This window comes from Oryzias latipes, chromosome 13 (genome assembly GCF_002234675.1).
Source record: "Oryzias latipes chromosome 13, ASM223467v1".
In the NCBI taxonomy this organism is placed as follows: domain Eukaryota; kingdom Metazoa; phylum Chordata; class Actinopteri; order Beloniformes; family Adrianichthyidae; genus Oryzias; species Oryzias latipes.
The window spans coordinates 2,727,370-2,747,903 of record NC_019871.2 but is presented as its reverse complement, the minus strand read 5'-3'; the positions used below and the strand labels follow the sequence as shown (position 1 = coordinate 2,747,903).

At 39.2% G+C, this 20,534-nt stretch overlaps 1 protein-coding gene across 1 annotated transcript in view; it reads left to right on the top strand.

The window, feature by feature from the left end:
* LOC101158622 (sodium/calcium exchanger 2) overlaps positions 1-20,534 on the top strand; it is a 138,787-nt gene that overhangs the window by 55,009 nt on the left and 63,244 nt on the right. The window contains exon 3 of the mRNA XM_020708015.2: positions 7,647-7,685. The gene's annotated coding sequence lies outside the window, so the exon portion shown is untranslated. The remainder of the gene's footprint in view (positions 1-7,646; positions 7,686-20,534) is intronic.

Genomic DNA, 20,534 nt, shown 5'->3' with positions numbered 1-20,534 from the left:
TGGGTTGGCATTTCAAGGTCCCACTGCAAGCTTCAAACTCTCCGAATGTGATGCTGTCAAGTTGAATTGAGGTTTCCTGTCACCTTAGGAGAAAAGCTGCACACATCAAAGTCCCAGACGGATTTCCACCTGCAGCCATGCTGCCTTACCTGGTCTCCTGTCAAAGCTGGTGTTGACCTTTCATCATCACCAAAACAGCAGGTGTTAAAAAAAATGCAGACCTCCCATCTTTCAAAAAGATCTCATCTAATCATGTGCCGTGATTTTTGTGTTTCTAGGAAAACGGTAATTGTCTTGTTTTCCCAGCAAACAATCGTTTATGTTTGCCTAGACCACATTATTAAAGACCCACTCTGATCATCTTTTGGTTTATTTTCAAAGCATTCCCAGTGATCTTTTAACCATCATTCTGCTGTTTTTAGCCAAATTCATGAAACTAGTTTATGCAGAGCGGCAGAAGTTTATTAGAACTTCACGTCTGAGTTGTAGGTGGAACCGATTGCGCAGAGAAACCCTGCCTCCCGGTTGCTGAGAGCTCTCTGTTTACAATCTCTCCCACTAGCTTACACCCCGTCACGCCCCCCAACCTAACATTACCGCTACTACAAAAATAAAGGAGACGAGACAAAACGCAGGAAGATGACATCAGAATTTCCTGAAATGATCGTAATATCGTAATGAAATTCCTCAGTTACTATGTTTCAGGTGTTTTCCGCCATTCCGACTTTCTTCCGTCTAGTTTGTGTCGAATAAAGAATGTCGAATGTTTCTGTTAAATTATAAATTAAAAACACACCTCAAAGGGATGCACGGTGGTGTAGTGGTTAACACTCTCGTCTTACAGAGAGAAACCCAGCTAGGACTTTTCTTTGTGACATTTGCATGTTCTCCTGCATGCACGGGTTTTCTGCGGGCAATGCAGTTTCCTCCAACAGTCCAAAAACAAACTGATTCTAAATTGTCCGTAGGTGAACCAAAATCCCACAACCTAAATGTCTTAAAAAGCCGAAGTTCATGTTTATCTGAAGCACCGACCGACAGTCTCTATTCTCTAAAGTTTGTCTTTAGCGATGAAGTAATGACCACTTTTTGAACAATGTGTGGAATGACAAAACGAATGTGTGAAGCAAACCCTGCTGTTGATAAAATGACACACAAAAAAGAACTTTGATAAGAACATGAAAAATGCTTTTATTACATTATAATTTAAGATACGCTGCAGCAGCGAGCAGTGCTGTCTGTGGCTCAGAACTGATCTGATGCTAGCACATGCAGATTGTTGAATTCACAGCAAATGAAATGAAATCCGGAAAGAAAGTGACTGTTCGTTGGTAATTTTCCAAAAATCTGCAACCAGTGCTAAACTTTTTTCTTGGTCACAGACACCAACGTCTTGGTCAAAGCTGGGTTCACACCGAACGTGATTCGCGCGAGGCTAAGTAACCCCGCCCATTTTCAACTTTAAGTCAATGGTACAGACGCCATCTGAGGTTCAGCAGCGAGGCGCGATTTGGTACCCGTGTGAACCAAATCGCCCAACAGTACCCATGTTGGGTGAAGGCGGGAACACCCTGCTGTCTCAGGGCAGATGGAGCTGGAGCGACTGCCATCACTATGCCGGCTATCGGGAGGCGAGCTGGCGGCCAGACAGAGACCTGCTGCGGGATGGGGAGCCCACCTGCTCAGGCCTCCTGAACTATATTTCTTATTTTCATGGAGGCGATAGTAAAAAAGTTCCCCTGATTTTCTTCTTGTTTTTATTTTTACCCTCTCTGGTTAACGGGTCAGCAACCTTTCAAACTCGATCAGAGCGAGGACACAAATGCAGAGAACACATTTGAGACTTATACTTTAAGTTTTATTTTAAAATCGAGCGGCCAACAACAAAATCCAGCCTTTGACGCACTTAAAATATGCACGGACAACGCAGCAATGTGCCAACTCCTCTTCTCTCACACCTGAACTGATGCACGCTGAGAGGAGCAGATCAGGGAGCTTATGCAATGCACATGCGCTCCTGGGACGTTGTGACATCACAAAAGCTAATTAATTCAAACCCAGAATCTTTGCCACAATTTGATTGACATCTATTTAAAAGGAGAAATACTCAGAACTGCAAAAATGTAATTTGTTCTTGTTATACTTATTAAAAACTCAGAAAACGTGATTTTCATCGTAGGGGACTTGTAGGGGACATCGTCTCTGCATTGTAAAACTACGTGTTTTACTTCTTGCTTTATCCCTATTTTTGAAGCACTTTGTGATTCTTTGTAGGAAAAGTCCAAAATAAATAAACTTTGATTCCTTACAGAATCCTACTTTGATGACAGACTTTTTTCACGTCTTCTTATGAAGGAAACATTTTAGAACATTATAAAGTAGTTTCCTCTCGGTGGCTCATCTTACTCCAGCTTGGCTTAGTTGCCATGGCAACATTGGATGCAGGCCAGTCAATTCATATTCATTTTTGCTGTTTTTTTAAAGTGTAGTTGTGTGAATTTTTGCCGTTTCACTTTGAACAACTTTTCGGATCATAAAAAGTTGCCTCCAGTAATTTAAAAGACTCAACAACAAAAATGAAGAGCAGCGCTTCCCAATGTGGTGAATGTGTATTTTGTGCAGCTCTGAAGATATTTGCTGGCTGGAGAAGCCTGGAGACTTCTGCTCAGCTCTCCTCCGTGCTGAACAGACCTTATTACACTTGTAGGTTTTTGAGTGTTTGTGCGTCTGGACGTCTGCAGAGGAGGACAGGAAAAATAAATCACTTCAAGTTTAATATGAGTCCCGCTCTGGTCTGTAAACACACTTCTTATATTAGAGAGCGTGGCTGCCAGGTTTCACTTTATTGACGGCCTATTTATGTATTTATGTGGAGGCGTGTGTGTGTGTGTGTGTGTGTGTGTGCGCATCAACTCTGTTGTCTCACAGGCTACAGCATCTCTTGTTTGTCTTCTTTGTAGCCCGAGAGGACTGACATTGTTTGTTCTGTTGAAGTGGGCAGGTTTGTTTGTGATTCCGGCAGCATCCAAACCAGAGATGCAGCTTTTGGGAGAGCAAAGAGAGGCACTAACTTCTCTTTCATCCTTCCTTTCTTGGTGGTTTCAATTTTTTTCTGACTCGTACAAGACACAAAAATAGATATGTCCAGAATCGAAAGATTAATTAGCGAGCGTTATTTCCTCCTGCCAGTTCAAGGTTTTTGAAGGAACAGTTGGGTGTGAGCATCAAAGTGTAAATGTTGGTTCTGACCTCAATCTAACTGGAAAATCCAACTTTTCTGTGCTTATTTTGGCTCGGATACACTACTCTAGGACATAGTTTCTGCAGAGTGGCAGTAGGTCATTAGAAATTCACCTCTTGAGTTGTGGACTGAAACTGTTGGCGCAGAGCAACCACACCCCACTTCTCGTCACCCATTCCAGAGCTCTCTGTTTGCACTCTCACTGCCCCTCAACCTAACATTAGCTATGTTACAAAAGTGGAGAGCAGCATCAGAGCTATCCAGCCGTAAAGTTTAGATCCAGATTCCAGCTCAGACGAGGAAAACAAAGATGTTCATGGATGTATTGGTCTGCAAGTGGATGCACTGGAATGGGGCGGAGCAGGGAGCTTGTGGCCCCACCCACCATATTTTCTACGTTAAACTGTTTTTTTCCTTTGCTCCGGATTCACAACATTTGAATAAAGAAATACTCAGAAATGCAACTTTAACCTTAATTGACTTAATAAAAGTCCTCCATCATCATAAAAATGTCAAAAGAACATCTTTGAAAAACCAAAAACACAAGTTTCTTTGTCCTTAACTCTTTAAAACTGAAACTAAACGAAAACTAAGTAATTATTGCCCAATGTTTTAGTAGATCCGTAAAAGCTTTAATCTGTGGGGAAACTGCTCACAGTGACCATAATAATAAATGTGTTTTATTACCCAGAGTCGACAGAAAAGTCTTTGGCTCTGACAAATAAGCTGATTAATTATGGCGCTTCACTGGGAGCCCCTATTAACGAGAACAAGCCCAAGAACATGACAGCAGCTTAAAACCAGAGCGAGACCATCGGTGTTGTTAAGAAAACAAGCAGGGCACTGAGGGAGTGGTTTTTCAAACATCCACACCTGCACGGCACAAACACATCACAGACCTAAAACCCTGCAGAGACTAAACAGACATGGACAGGTCTGCTACAATGACCACAATTATGCAACTTTAATGCAATCTTAGAGAAATTCTCTTTGAAATGTTTTGAGTTTGTTTTTACATCTGGAAGAACTCAACCATCCAAGTTATTAGGAAATTTTTTCGGGGGGAAACTGCTGAAATTTGACCATACGTGATATGATTTCCATTTTTTTTAATGAACTTTGCTGAACTTTTTTCTTTGCCTTTTTGCAAATCCTCCCTCATGTCGTCCTTCTTTACATCCTTTGGTCTTCCTCTTCTTTCCTGGTAGCTCCAACCTCAGCATCCTTTCACCAGCATCATCACTGTTCCTCCTCTCAACGTGTCCAAACATCTCCATCTGCTTCCCTGCATTGATCTCCAGAACATCTACCATGATCTGTTCCTCTGATGGATATATTCCCGATCCATCGTGTTCCCAAAGAGAACCTCAGCATCTTCATCTCTGCGATCTCCTGCGCTTCACCTTTGGACTGTTGACCATCAGTTTTTCAAGTCCTCCACCTCCCCACTGTTCCTCTTAAATTCTTCTCATTTACACACAGATACTCTGTCTTTCTACTGCTGACCTTCATTCCTCTCCTTTCCAGAGAAAACCCCCACCTCTCTAGATGTTCCTCCGTCCTCTCACTACACATCAGAGTCTCATCTGCAAACATCATGATCTACAGAGATTCTTGTCTAAGCTCATCTGTCAGTCTGCCCATCACCATGGACAAAGAAGAAGGGTGCCTTCCCACATCCGCCTTGAAATCCTCTGCTTCACCTACCCCACACCCCTCACCATTTTATCCAGCTCTGGTACATGTCAGCAACTCCAGCTTCACTTCTTTTAGCTAAATCCACTACCGTCTGCCCTGTAAACGCTTTACTGACAGATTCTGAAAATGTGACGTTTCTTTGCTTGAAAGAAACTAAAGCAAAGTCATCTAACTTTGGTTCAATTTCATGGTAATCATGAGTCCAGTTTATCTGAAGAACCTGCTGTAATCCTCATATTTCCATCTTTTATGGCATTCCAGAGAAGTTCATTGTCGATCGACTGTAATCAAATCAGGTAAAGATTGAGAGGGTCAGACTTTTCGTGATCTCTGCAGCTACTGGTCAAAAACAATCCTTTTGTTTCCAGCAGCTTCATGGAGGAACCATCTGAAGAAAGAAGCGCTGCGTCAGTCGCTGATCAATAATCGATGCCGTGTGTTGAAACCTTCATTAATATCTCCTGCACGTCTGGAAAAAACAGAGGACTTTGCTGAATTTGCTGCTGCAGAGAAAGCATAACGTGGGGAAGCATTACCATTCCCACATTTCCCGACGCTTTACCCTGACAGGTTGTGCAAATGCTCCTTTATTTGCAAAGAAGCTTGGCTGGAGGTGCTTCCTCACTGCTGGAACGACAGTTTAAGTTTGAAAGGTTGAGCAGAGGAAAGCTGTCAGAGCGCATTATCGAGGTTTCAGTCGTAATCTCTGTTTGCTGCTCAAACAGACAGGAAAGCTTAAAAATCCCAACGTCTTTTGCTTTTGTTTGGCTTCGTCTCAGAATATTATTAGATCTTGTTTGGTGCCATCAAAAGGAAAAAAGCTTTGGCATCTAAAGGTTGGAGCTCACAAAGCTCTGAACAGTGTTTGATTGAATGTTCAGAGAATGGAATAAAACTTTGGCAAGTTTTCCACTGACAAATAAATGATCGGTCTGTCATTGTTCCATAGGTTTGTTTGAGAGCAACAGACAGAAGAGTGAAAGAAAATCTAATGGACATGAGATGTATTGAAGAAGAAAACGGATTTGTAAATGTCAACAGAAAAGCCGGGGAGGCTTGGGATCAGAAGTTGCACCATCAGATAGCAGGTGGAGGAGAGAGTCGAGAAAAGGGTGAAGGAGAATCAACTCATGAAAGGAAGGGAAGCGACAGAGATCGCCTGGAAAAGGTGGACTCGGTAGGAATTGGACCACATAGTGTGGAAAAAATAAAGGGATGACAGAGTGAGAAGTGAAAGAACAGCAGCCCAAAGCGTCTATAGGAAGAAATAGATCTTCCTAATTGAAATGATGCCAAAACTGATGGACCCCCTCCCATAAAAATTGTGTTTTTGGTGTTTTTAACACCATCTTTGTTATTTTCATGATGGAAAGCACTTTTTTTTTTTTATTTTAACTATAAAATTGGCATAATTCAAATTATGAGGCCACTGGTAACGCTTTGAAAAGAGTTTAAAGGCTGATTGGATTAGGTCTTTAATGAGGTAAATAAGTATTTGACAACCACACAATAGCAAAACGTGCTTGAAGATGAAACCTTTGCTGGGAGGAATAGGAAGACCCACGTCATCAATGATTGTGTGGTTGATGTTTGGCGTCTGGAACCTTCAGATCCACAGGTTTTTTTTGTGGGATTGTGGCTCAAAGCCGGTTAATCTGCTGTTTCTGCTCTTCGTTGCAGCAATCGTGTGTTTGAGGTTTCTTTCATGCTTGAAAACCCTCCACATCTCATTTTCCGCCCTGGCTAAGGAGGGAGGGGGGTTCTAAGCCAATATCTAACTATTCATAGTTCATGTTTGAAACAGGCATTGGGTCTTTTTTTTTTTGGGGGGGGGGGCATGGTTGGGGTCACTTTTTTTTCTTTAAACATGGTGACTCGATTTGATGCCACAAAGTAAAAATGAAGTCTAATCCGTCCTAAACCCTTTGAGCTTTCTGCTGGATCATCCAGACCTCAGGTGGGCCCAGACAGGTGCTCTGTGGAGCAGGGGAACCTGGGGGGGGCATGATTTCCCACGTAAGATTGATTTGGCTTCATTATGTTTTGATTTACGTTCATTTAGTAATTCAGTTGAAAACCTTTTTTTATTTTTTAATTATAAAACCAAATTAGTTTTGTTATGAAATCCAGTAATTGATAATTGATTGAATCTGAACTAAAGTGACCCAAACTTAGTGAAAGTATAAATTCCTAAAAACGAACAGAAAAGTTGTTTCTTCCTGAAATCCTAAAACTGCTTCAATGGAGAATTCAAAGGATTTTATGAACCGATACGTCCTTCTGTTAGTAAAGATCAAAACGAGGTATTTTATTTTGAAGATCTGTGTTTCACCAACAGGTTTTTTGTCTTTGGTGCCTCTGGTTTCAGTTCTTCTGCATATCTGGACTGATTTTTTATGTTTTCATGATTTCATGAATAAATTCGTGTTTCTGGAAGGGTTGCATTTTGTTCATAACCGCACACCTTCATGGAAACACACAAACTAACACAAACACGGTCTGCACACATGCCCAAGTCACAAAACTTTGTTTTCTTTTTTCCTGGATTTGCTGTTGTTGTTGTTTTTCTCTGTTTTAAGAAATCTAATATTCAATTAAATTATTTTTTCATAATCCAAAAGAGGATTTTGTTTTACTGTGCTTGTATTTTGATCGATTTAGCTGCATTAAAAGCAGATTTTGATCAAATCTTCTTTGTTCCTTTCAGGAGATCTGAACCTCCAAAAACTCCATGATTGTGGATCAGGTAAGTCCAGAAATTTTTAAAGCAGATTCTGGCAGACATAAGATGATCTTTGAAAAGTTCCTAAATGTTTGTCTTTTGCTTGAAACATCTTTGAGAGCAGAAAACTTTATTTTAGAACTTCAACAAATGAAACTACAACAGGAATTCTTAAGGTTTCAATGATTTCAATTCACAAAGTTGTTTTTTTATACTCTAAACAACAGCAGGAAAAGAAACATATCCCTAAACTTATGTGAGAACAAGCAAACCTTGAAAATCGAAACAAAAATTAACTTATTAAGGCTTCATATTGCCAGAAAAATGGCTAAAAAGATTTCTACAATGTCTGACAAAAGCACACAGACAATGATCAGTGACACTAGAACAAATGTCTGCTAATCATCAACCTTCTGCTGACATTCCCAACACAGATTAGCTTGTTAATTGGCAGAAACCTTTGTTAATGAAGGTTCTTTTAGGGGAGGAAGAGCAGCGGCGCTGCCAGAATTCCTCAGCAGGAGTTCCATCTGTTAAATTGTGTTTCGATCCTATTCCTTCAGAATCTGCGATGGAATAGCTGCCAAATGTGTTTTATATTATCCTTTAGACTCATTTAGTTTGTAGAAAGCGTTTGTAGAACATCTGAGATCTGTTCTTTATCCTGAGAGCTCTGCAGCACCGTCAGGCTCTCTTCTGCCCGCTGTGATGAAATGCTTAACACTCAATCAATTTTTTTTTCATTAGAGGAAAAATTGATCAAAAAATGTCTTTTCACACATTCTGCCGAGTGTGAAAAGACACGTAATCAATTTTAGTTTCTGAATTGTTGGTCACAGCTCTTTGTCTTGGAACAAAAATATATATTTTTTTGCCCTTTTGTATCCTTAAACTCATGATTAGTAGAAACGTGTTTTTTTCCTTCTTATAAATATGAAAAATTAAAGTGTTTTGAAGGTTTCTTTGTGATTTATGGTCATTTTTATAACCTCAAAAACCAATAGGTTTGATTTTGTCAGTTATTACAAACAGACTTCCCAACTGTTACCTTGTATGAAACTGTTTCTGCTTTATGTTTTTACGTCAGCTTAAGGTATATATAATATATATATATATATATATTGCCGTGTTACACAGCCGCTATGTACATTTTGTGCATATGGCATGGATAAAACTGGTCATACGTGGAAAAAGAGAGAAAAGTTGTTGTCTTTACATGACAATTCAGGTGTGTCACGAAGAAACCACGTTAAAACCATGGAAGAATTACGAATAAACCAAAGAACACGTATATCTACGTAAACGCCACACAATATGCAAATCGTGCATGAACCATGCGTGATTATTGCGCTGTTTACATGCAGTTCATTAGTGATCCGTGCATTGATTACATAATTGATTAAACCGAATTCCCAACAAGACTTGTCAGCCGAAACCCTCGACGGACATCTGCGCACATCGACGAATGACCAACGCAAAACAAAAAAGAAGTACGAAAATCATGCATGAATCACAAAAGACCGAAATCTCATAAATGTACTTAGTGGCTGTGTGACACGGTTTTAACCCTTTAACACCAGAACAGTCGCTGCCAACGCCTAAGCAGCCCACACTCTTTGACATAACTCAAGTCTTTAGCCGTTTCCGCGATCAACGTGAACTAGCTGATTCTGGCGCACAGAAAAGCGGCTTTACATAAGTGTATGTATGGTGTAAATATTTCATACTGTAAAGTGTTTCATATCAACCCAACGCTTCAGAATTCATTGTAATTTGCGTTAATTGCGTAAATGGTTGAAGAGTTTCGGTAGCTGAAAGAACGTCGACACTGGAGCTGAAACTCTAAAAAACTAAGCGCTGCAAGACTGAAGTAGGCTCACTCCATTGTTTTAAAAGTGGGACTTCATGCATTTGAACTCAGCTGAGACTCCATTCCTGCAGTGTCATAAATGTTTTTATATCTATAAAAGGTTTGTGTGATTCATGTTTGTCGTTTATAACAGCCTCAATGGGGGTAAAGTGGTGGGTGGGCGGCTGCCTGGAGGACGGTGTGTGTTTTGTGTGTGTGTGGGCAGAGGTGGATGTTTGGAGTGTGGACCAGCTGGAGGCCTGAAGTTCTGAGTGTGATGACTTTAGGAGGACTCCGCTGATCTGCAGATCGTGTGTTTGTTTAACTGGACACATTTTCCTATGGCTGCATTAACAACCCCCCCCCCTGCAGAATCCTCTCCTACTACAACATGTTTGTCTTCTGTGTTAACACACCCTAATAAGGCTAGGAAAGAGTGTGGATAAAAGGATAGGGACGTATTTATCATCACTTAGCCTCTTGACCTCTGTGAGAACGCACACGCAGACACACGAACACCCCATGCAGTTGGTTGTAGAGACATTAAGATACAAACAGATACAAACACTTTTTGCTGGCAGCCTTTTTCCCCTCTGCGCAGCACCTCTGGGTGTTTACTTTTTGCTGTTTTCAGAATAATAATAGGGCTGCACGGTGGCGCAGTGGTAAGCGCTCTTGCCTAACAGCAGGAACACCAATGTGGGACCTTTCTGTGTGTGGTTACTCTAAATTTTCCCTAGGTGTGAATGTGAGTAGACATGGGTGTGTGATTGTGGCCCTGCGACAGACTGGCGCCCTGTCCAGAATGTCCCCTGCCTTTGCCCATGAGTGGCCAGGATAGGCTCCAGCAGCCCAGTGACCCTGAAAGGGACAAAACAGCAAAGAAGATGAATGAATGAATGTTTTCAGAATAAGGCTTCTGGCGTCTTTCTGTTAAAGTCTTAGTAACATTCTCCCAGATACGGGGATGACCCCGTTGGGTGCTGCAGGTTTTTGGGTCGTCCAGGTCCGAGGTGCGCATCTTAAAGTCCCTTACAGGTGCAACAAAAATGGTGAGCAATATCATAGCTATCCAGCCGTACAGTTTTGATCCAAAATCCAGCTCAGATGAGGAAAACATAGACGATCATGGATCTATTTGTCTGCTAAGCGGGAAGCACTGCACGGAGCCACACTCAGTTCTAAGTATTGTTTGTGCCACTCTGCCTTCCTTACCTAGTGTTATATTATATATATTTGTCAATTTCCATGCGGGAACCTCCCAAATGGATAAATAAAGTTGTCTATCTATTTGTGACCTGATCTTCTGTTTCCTGACCCTGTTTCTGACTCCATTTGCCTGCTGCCTGCCCCGACTCTTGCTTGGATCCTGACTATCCCGTCTCTCCTCTGATGCTTTCATGCCTGACCCTGATTTAGCTTTGTGGACTTTTAGCTGAGCTACTAAACCTGCTGCATTTGGATCCAGTCGTCTGCCTGTTCTTATGACACTCTAGCTGAATATTAATGCGCCTTTCATCGTAATAAAATGGCGAAATTAAATTTGTTTAATGATCACAACATTAAGCCCTGCAGCTGTATTTCATAAACAAGTTGCTTATCCCAAGCAAATTCCTTGTGCTTTTATTGGGGCAAATAAAGAAATATTTTTTCTTAAAGGGAACAGTCAACAATTCAAGAAAAAAAATGGAATGAATGAGCATTAACCAATAACGTTCTAAAAGTATGATTGAGGAAATAAAGAGCTGTTTTCAACATTGCTTAATGTAGCTTCTCCAGTATTTTCAAACATACTTAAAAAATAAAGGAGATTAAAAAAAAAAACACTAATACTTTCCAGAAACAACAGAGTGTGATGACGAGGCAGCATGACAGGATGAAGAAGAAGCTTTAATGTGGCCAAGATATGCTTTATTTGACGACAGTCTGCACTGCAGCTGCAGTCCCGTTTTTTCACACATATTGCACCGCTCATCGCCACGTCGTTGGCCATTTCAATTGGAAAACAGGAGTCAGATTCTGATGGACGCCCATGAATAATTAAATAGAGATTGTTTTGACTGCATTTTCAATCCATACAAGTATTACCAAATGAAATATCACGATATATCACCAAATCGATTTTTCCCTACACCCTACTATTTGTGTCCTTTACTCAGCACTTTAGTTGTTAGTAAAAGGTTTGAGTGCAAAGAAAAATGTTCATAAACATTTTCCCTTTTTGGTTCGTAGAGCGGTCTACAACCTTGATATTTCTGAGGTTTTTTTTTTTACGAAGAGCTCCTACAAACTGAACAGTCATTACTGCTCAGGCATGTTCTCAACGGCCTCCTGCAGGATTCTTTTTTGTTAATTTAAGCACCTCTTATGACCTGGAATACGTTGTATTTTAGAGGAACAGGACCTTCAGTCGTCAGTCGATTTCAATCCTTTTCTAATATTATTCTAAGCATTTACAGCGTGAGGACTGATGGTGTTTGGGCGCAGGGCTGTTTGTTTGCTCAGGGAGCAGGCAGACTGTTGTAATTACCGGGGTGGGGGCTGGAGATGGATGACTCTCATTCACACTCGGATGGGAAGTAGCAGAAGACGAATAAAGGCATTAAACGCTCAGCAAACGCTGCACCAGTGCAGGCTCCTGCTGGATCCACAGCGCGTTGGTAAGTGAGGTCCTGGATGCTGCCACTTTGACGTAGAGCCGCTGTGATGAGCGTTAATTGAAGAATCTTTCATGCTTGAAAACAAACCTGCGGAATCAAAGCGGCCAGAGTGTTTTATAATTAAAGAGCTGCTGATCCTGCCTTCGCTCGCCTGTTTTCTTTGCACCGTCGATGCAGTATCTGCTGTTTGGCTCAAAGGATTACAGGGAAGCTCTTGTTAACACTAATCCAAAAGTTTCCAAAGGTGATTTGCATGAAAACAGTCACAGTACTGTAAGTTAAACAAGCTTTGATTGATCTTGGATGTTTAGGAGAAGCGCGATGTGTTGACTGGAGTTTATGCAGTTTGTCACAGTGACGTGTGATGGTTTTTGATCTTCCTCCTCTAAAGAAAGTTTGGAGATTTTACTTTTAAATCTCATCTGAAAACTGATCTCTGATGTTTGCAGAGGAAAAAAAACAGGATGCTGCAGGAGAAAGTGAGAGGAAAACCCTGAAAGGGGAGCAAGCATTATCTTGTAGAACAGCATGAAGGGATCTTGATTCTGTTCCAAATCCCTTTTGTTTTGTGAATACTTCGCCCATGACAACAAAAGCTCATAATCCTGTTGTGAAATGAATCAAGTCACCTCCTGGTGTCCTTGAAGACCCACCATGATGTATTTGGTGTTTCTAACATGCTCGTGTGGCATTTTTTAATGATAACAGGGTGACAGGAAGGGGGGCGGGGTATCTCTGCATGCCACAACTCAGAGGCAGGTTTCTAATGAACCCCTGCTGCTCTGTAGGAACTATGTCCTAGAAAACAACACAGCTTTGTTGATTTAGGCGAGAAATGGCATCATCATAATAATAACTGGGAATGCTTTGAAAATAGATCAAAAGATGATGGAAGTGGGACTTATCGTATCGTATTCATCCGCTTTTGCTCCAGCACTGTCCTCCACACCCAGCATTTGACATGCAAACAAACTGAGATGAGAGTTTTGTTGAAACTTCATCAACTTTAAAGAGGTTTTATGAAAAACATAACCAGATGTTTGGCCATACAGGCTACCATAGAGATGATTGACAGCTTTATTCATAAATTGTGTGGAAGTTTTCTCTTCAAATAGACTTTTATTTTTTAAACAAGTGAAAAACTATCTCTGAATTAAGTATTTTGGTCATATAACTCATCCTTTGTCCATTTAGTGATGGTCCTTTGGTTTTTATAGACAAAGGCAGCAGTAAAATCACATCTTCACTTTTGTACATAGGCATTCATGGACTCTGTGTTTATTGGCTTTTTTGATTTTTTTTTAATGAAATCAAAAAACACAGCTTAAAACATAGAAATGTTGTGCTGCATGATTTTTGTTGCTAGTTTTTTTTTCATGAATAATGAAATCGTTTAAACTTAACAAAAGTGTTAATATCCATCTATAATATATGGATTATGAATGGAAGACCAATGTTTCCTCATGTACTGATATTTTTTGTATTTTTAAACATGTTATTTCTGAGCTCGGCTGGTTTCTTTTCCAAATTAAAAGGAAAACTTGTTTTTAGGTTTTTATTATTACTTTAATACCAGTTGAATTCATGTTTGTCTTTTTTTTTTCCTGTTTTCTCTACTTAAAGCAGATGAACCGTTTGAATCACTCTCTGTTCATTCGCATGTCGTGCCGACATGGTTTATATTTTACAGTAAAGACTTACAGTCGTGTTTTAATAGCCATGAAATGATTGTCCCTCCAGCAGCCTGTAATGCGCCTGGACACATGCAGAAACACCACATTAGCTTGAGATTAATGAGCAGGAGCAGCAGATAGCTCAAATAAAAGCATTAATCGTGGCGTTGTACATGCGTTTCTGTACATGCACATGCATTTTGCATGGAGGGTGCACACGATGCTTCATGCTTCATAAAACATTGAGTCATGCCTGCTGCACCGAATGAATGTGGAGCAGATCATTCCTGCATTTTATTCAAAGCAACAATCCTAAAATAATATGAATATAAAAAAGCTGCGATGTAATCCATTTTGTTTAGCATGCGTGCATGTTTGTGCACGTCACAATTTAGCTGCTTTAATGAGGCCAAGTGCAGGAAATTAAAAGCATCAATAATAAAAACATGAACTTATTTATTTAATGAATGGAGCTCATCACCCAAATCAGGGACTGGAAGGCTGAGGAAGAGGAGGTCTGAGTTGCAGAGGAAGGAGCTCCTTCAGAAGCACAGAGAAGCATGTTGCCTTTCTCTGCTGCAGACTTTAAAAAACACAGAAAAAAATCCATGTTAAGTTTATTTTGCTATGTTGTTTTGACTTATTATAATTTTACTTTTAAAATCAGAGCTCACAGGGAACTCTAATTTCATCAAAGCAGCGTTCAGACTTCACAAAAGTAAACTCATCAACATCTTTACTTCCTTTTATTAAATGTGTTATCTGGCTTTCCCAATGTCAGACTTGTGACCAAGAAGGACAGAAGATCAAACTTTTTTAGAAATGAAACTTGCTTTTTTTTACATTTCTTTGACTTTTCTTTTTAAATCAAATCGTTACAAACTCAATTTGTCTCTGAAAAAATAGATCATTTAAATTTTCCTTTAACATTTCTGGATCCCGGCGTACTCCTGCAAGGCGAAAAAGCTCCTCAGATGTTTCCCAAACCTAAAACTGACATTAAAAGTATAAAAATAAAAATGACATTCTTGTGTTTTTGCAGACAGCTTAGCACAGTTACAGCTCCATGAGGCACCGCCAACTCAGTGGGGAAATTAACACGGGTTTACAGAGACAAAACAAACGCCTGCTCTACTGGAGCATTTCGGTGACTGTCTGCATATTAACATGTCTAAACGTGAAACATCCAGAATGGTGCTTCGTCTGCGCAGTCACAGAGAACATGTGCAGCTCAGGTTTTCTCTCAAACCGTCAGGTGAGACCGACAAGTAATTGGGTTTCTGTTCCAGATCTGCTTCTCAGGTCTTTGTAAATTTCATCGAGTTTGTAAAACACAGACAGGAAGTTAAAAATATGAAACATATTTGATTTTTGCAGACATGCAACTCTTTTCCTTTGATGAGGATTTCTGGGTAAAACTGCTTTCTGAACCCTCCGAGGAACATTGTTTCTTCTGGTGTACAGCACTTTGTGTTATCAGGTATGAAAAGTGCAGAATAAAGATTTATTGATTTGATTTGATTTATCAGTCGTTTTGGATCAAACCAGACACACAGGATCTAAAAATAAATGCAAAATAAAAGAAAAATCAAGATAAAAACATTGATTTGAAGGAAATAAAATGTGAGAATTTATATTTCATTGAGGATGATGATGCTTTTAAGGTGAACATCTAAATACTGGATGGATGGATGGATGGATGGATGGATGGATGGATGGATGGATGGATGGATGGATGGATGGATGGATGGATGGATGGATGGATGATTGGATGGTTGGTTGGTTGGTTGGTTGGTTGGTTGGTTGGTTGGTTGGTCGGTGGGTGGTTGGTTGGTCGGTCGGTCGGTCGGTCGGTGGTTGGTTGGTTGGTTGGTTGGGTTTGGTTTGGTTTGGGTTGGTTGGTTGGTTGGTTGGTTGGTTGGTCGGTGGGTGGTTGGTTGGTCGGTCGGTCGGTCGGTCGGTCGGTGGTTGGTTGGTTGGTTGGGTTTGGTTTGGTTTGGGTTGGTTGGTTGGTTGGTCGGTTGTTTGGTTTGGTTTGGTTTGGTTTGGTTTGGTTTAGTTTAGTTTAGTTTAGTTTAGTTTAGTTTAGTTTAGTTTAGTTTAGTTTAGTTTAGTTTAGTTTAGTTTAGTTTAGTTTAGTTTGGTTTGGGTTGGTTTGGGTTGGTTGGTTGGTTGGTTGGTTGGTTGGTTGGTTGGTTGGTTGGTTGGTTGGTTGGGTTTGGTTTGGTTTGGTTTGGGTTGGGTTGGTTGGTTGGTTGGTTGGTTGGTTGGTTGGTTGGTTGGTGGGTGGGTGGGAAGGTCTTGTCATGGTCACTGGTAAATAGAAATTAAGAAGTGCTCTTAGGTCTGTGCATCATTCACACATTAAAACAATAAATATGTTGGTAAAACTTTTGACTAGATAATAAAGAATAATAAAAAGTGTATCATTTGGTCTTTAAAACAAAATAAGTAAGTGTGCATTATCAGACATTAACGCACGCCGTGGAAGCCTGAACCATCTGAAACGAAGCGTTAATTCTGAAAAAAAAATTTCATCTGTTTATTACAGAACAAAAACATCAATAGAAAAACAAATTCTAACATTTTCAGACATTATAACATGAATATATATATATATATATATTTACATCTGTTTAAATTTGCAGGAATAAATAGCCATTCACTCAAATGTAATGTAATTTTAAATAATACAATATAGTGCAGTCATGTTTTATTTTGTTTAATCATTCTAAGTATTCAACCAATCACTGTACAGAAAATGATCTGTTTTTCTAAGACTAAAATCCTCAAAATTATTTCAAAATGACAAAAATGTTGATAGATAATCATAAAATGGATCTTATCTTTGATCAAATAATCACTCTTTTAGTATGGATTCATGTATGGCTGTGCATTTTTGATGAAAAAAACATTTTTTTAGTCAGAAGCTTTGAGGTTTTTGCCTTACAAAGCCAGAATGAATGAAATGGTGATATAGTTGGATCCTAGGATCCATTACATACATCAGCATCTCCATAGTAACATCAAGCTCGGGATGTTGACTCACACACTGACCTCTCAGCGGAGGAGCATCTCCAGGAGAGGGAGGGGAGGAACCCCAAGTGGTCAATCAGGAATGTGAAGGAAAGACTAGATTCTCTCACTGATTTAGAAACTCCATTGGTGAAAGACAGAAGGGTCAGATGTCTTTGGTCAACACCACGGATCCAGTTTGGTGAACCAGCAGAACCCACAGTGTGTCAGTTCACCCAGCTCGTTCGAGGTAATCTTCTGTTCTGCCTTTCGCCTGCTTTCACTGCAGAGAATCTTTTGGGTTTCATACATCATTGATGTCCTGAAAATGAAGACTGCATTTTCACCCTGAGTTAAGCATATAATCAGATTTACAGCCTTATTAAATCTTTTAATACGCCATCAAGCTGGAACAAGAGTTCTGAGCCCGGCTTCTTCTGGTGTCGACGTTTCTCTCGTTTCTTCAAAAGCTGCAGAAAATAAATCACAGAGGTTTATTGGGATCGTTTGTCTGATGTCAGGAGGACTTCATTATCAGTCCCTTTAGGAGTTTACAGGTCCTTCCAACCAAGGCAAAGTCACAGACGGGACATCCACGTTAATCTACAAGTGAGATTGATGCTTTATAGACGAGCACAAATGGACTACCAGATTAGAAATCAAGCATTTGTGTTAATCCAGTCATCTGATGAATGTATTAATGTAAAGGAATCCCTTTGGTCAGATAATGTTTATTTCCCGTGACTTTACACAGAACACCAGAGCCTGATGATGGAAGCATTTTAAATTTGCCTTTTTTTTACTGAGTTGACTTTATAGGTTTATTTCAAGCAATAAAATAATACCACAGTTATAAAATAAACACAGATATATCAAACCTGTTTCAGTGAAGGAATATACCGAACATAAAGAAAAATGAACACTGATGATAGAAGATGATGTCGTTTTCTTCTCAAAATCCTAAATGGACTTTTTGTTCGGTTATGCACAGTTTAGATACAAATAACATTTGATCAATTAAATATAATGATTATCAAATCAAAGCAAGAACACTTGTTGCTTGAAAGGGAGTGGGAAGAAGTGAACTTATAGAGTCCCGCCCTGTTTGTGTTATTTCTTTTTTTATATATTTTCACATATATTTTCACATCCTAATCTTGATCGCTTGATCTTATCAGATCAAGCGCAGATTATTTATCAAATGACAAAATGGGGTACTTTTTGATTATCTCGAGAAAAAATATGACATAATTTCAATAAACAATGTGAATCATAAAAATAATAAAACAAAACAAAAAATCACTCAACAATAAGTAAATAATTTGTTGCTTCTACATGTAGTTCCATAATTGACCACTTGGTGTTGAGTTTTAATACCAAAAAATGACAAATTACTCCAAAGAATTGTCTCACAACCTGGTTCAAAAACATTTTTGATCTGTAAGTTGGTAAATAAGTAGAAAATACAAACAAAAGAACCTTTCTTTTGACTCATTACCATGCTGGACATCACTCCGATCATCTTTTGATCTATTTTAGGAGTTTCCTGTCGTCTATTTATGATTCTGCTGTTTTTAGCCAAAATAAAAAACCTCCTTTTCTGCTGCTGATTCACAACAGTTTAATTTTAATTTTCTTTCTATATGTCCTCCATCATCAGAAAAATGCCACAAAGACACATTAAAAAGAAAAATTTTATTATATTGGATCTTTAATGTCACAGTCTAGTCATGTTTTTATTAGTGATGGGATACTTTTTAGATGACAGAAAATGTTATATTTTCTGAATCTGACAATCATTCAGCAAATCTTGGTTCTGAAAGCTGCAACAATTGAAAAATATTCTCTTTTTTAAATAAATAAAGGAATGTTTCCTTAGAAAATGTGTGTTTTAGACTTTATATCAGGGTTTCTCAAAGTTTTTGTAGCGGAGGGCCAAATGAGGAACTCTACATTAGACTGGGGGCCAATTTTGGTGGGAAAAAAATGTATAAACAGAAAAACTTGTTTTTATTAACTTTAAAGACCAAGTGTCATTTGTACAGTTAACCAGGCCGTCCAAATGTTTTCCCAGTTGCTGTCAGAGGTTGCTGCCTGGATATCTTCTACTCGTCTATTAATTGTGTCATTTGACAGACTTATTTCTTCAAACTTTTTCTTTTGCTCTGGACTAACAATGTCAGCTACTTTTAGCATACATTCTTTTTACAAACTCCCCGTAACTCAAAGGCTACGCTGGACCATTTCCAAAGCCACAATGTCATTCAGCAGGACCCGAATGGCATATGCTTATTTGCTTCTTTGTTTGCTAACAGACTATATAAGGAACTGACAGGAGTGAATATTTCCTTTTCTGCTAAAGAAAACCTTTTATGGTTTATTTGTTGTCATTTTATGGTTAATATGTCCCTTAATAGAGAAGATTTTTCTGTTTATGACCAGAGATGTGGATACTGAAAAGTCCACCTTCATTTAATAATAAGTTAGAGTTTATATGAAATGTGGACATATTAGTTCTGTAGATTAAGTGAGATTGTATAAACAGGTTTTGAATGACCTTTTAAAAACTTTAATTGCAGTTTTTATAGAAGGTAATTTTCCCTGAAGATGTTGATTTTTAGCATCCTGTGTTTTTTCTTCCTTTCCCACATCTCCTCTATCTGTGTGATCTCAGCGCTGATGTAACTGTAAAACCCATCAGTGCAGCTAACACCCCCCCCCCCCCCCCCCATCCCCGATCAGCATCAGCATCTTTTCTACATATTCCCACAGCTGCAGCTCTTCATCCTCTGCAGCTGAAAATAAATCCACTGGATGATCAATAATGAGACTTCTGCTGTGAAGCCGTAAGACTGTGTTTGCACACACCACCCATTCTTTTCAATCCAAAAGGAATTACATCTCTTTTAGCTCTTTTTTTTTTTATCTTCCAAAGCACCCAGATATCCACTCCTGTGACTTTGATGTAATATTAGCACTTTTTGCAAAAACATCTGTGAATAACCGCACAGTGCAGAGGAAAACCAATGGAAAGGTGGCTCCACAGTGGTAATAATGTTTTAAAGTTATTGCAACCTAAAACTGTCTTTGAAAACATATAATTGTCTGCTGCATATAAAATTCTTGTTTTTAGGAGGAATGTTAGCGTTTATCGATGTTTTTATGTTTATACTTTTGTGCTGTCTCAGGTACAGACTCACACCTGTGCCATAAATCCAGCATTTATGTCCCTGCTGACACGTTTTTGAGGCTCTATATGTGACAGTTGTGCATGATTTAATACCAGAGACAACAAGCTGTTTATATACAGAGTAAGTCAGGAAACAGATGGCTCATTTGGACAATTAGGAATTCCATTCAATTAGAAAAAGTTATTTTGAAAATCAAAATTTTGGGTGTTTGATCTAATTAGTAGAAATAAAAAGATAATGAAATGGCCATATGGTTCCGTTTTTCTGTTAGCAGTGCAGAAGAAAAGCACTTTTTGGTGCCAGAGAAGACGTAGCGGTGGACTTTTCAGACCTAAACTGTGAAATCGATGAGGTTTACTGCTTGTGGATGTTAGTTGAAAGAGATTTTAACAAAGACGGATCATCTTTAGAATCTCCACAATCTGTTTTCAGCTCTACGTCTTTATTGTTGCCTCTTACTTTTATAGTGTCTAAAAATAGATTTT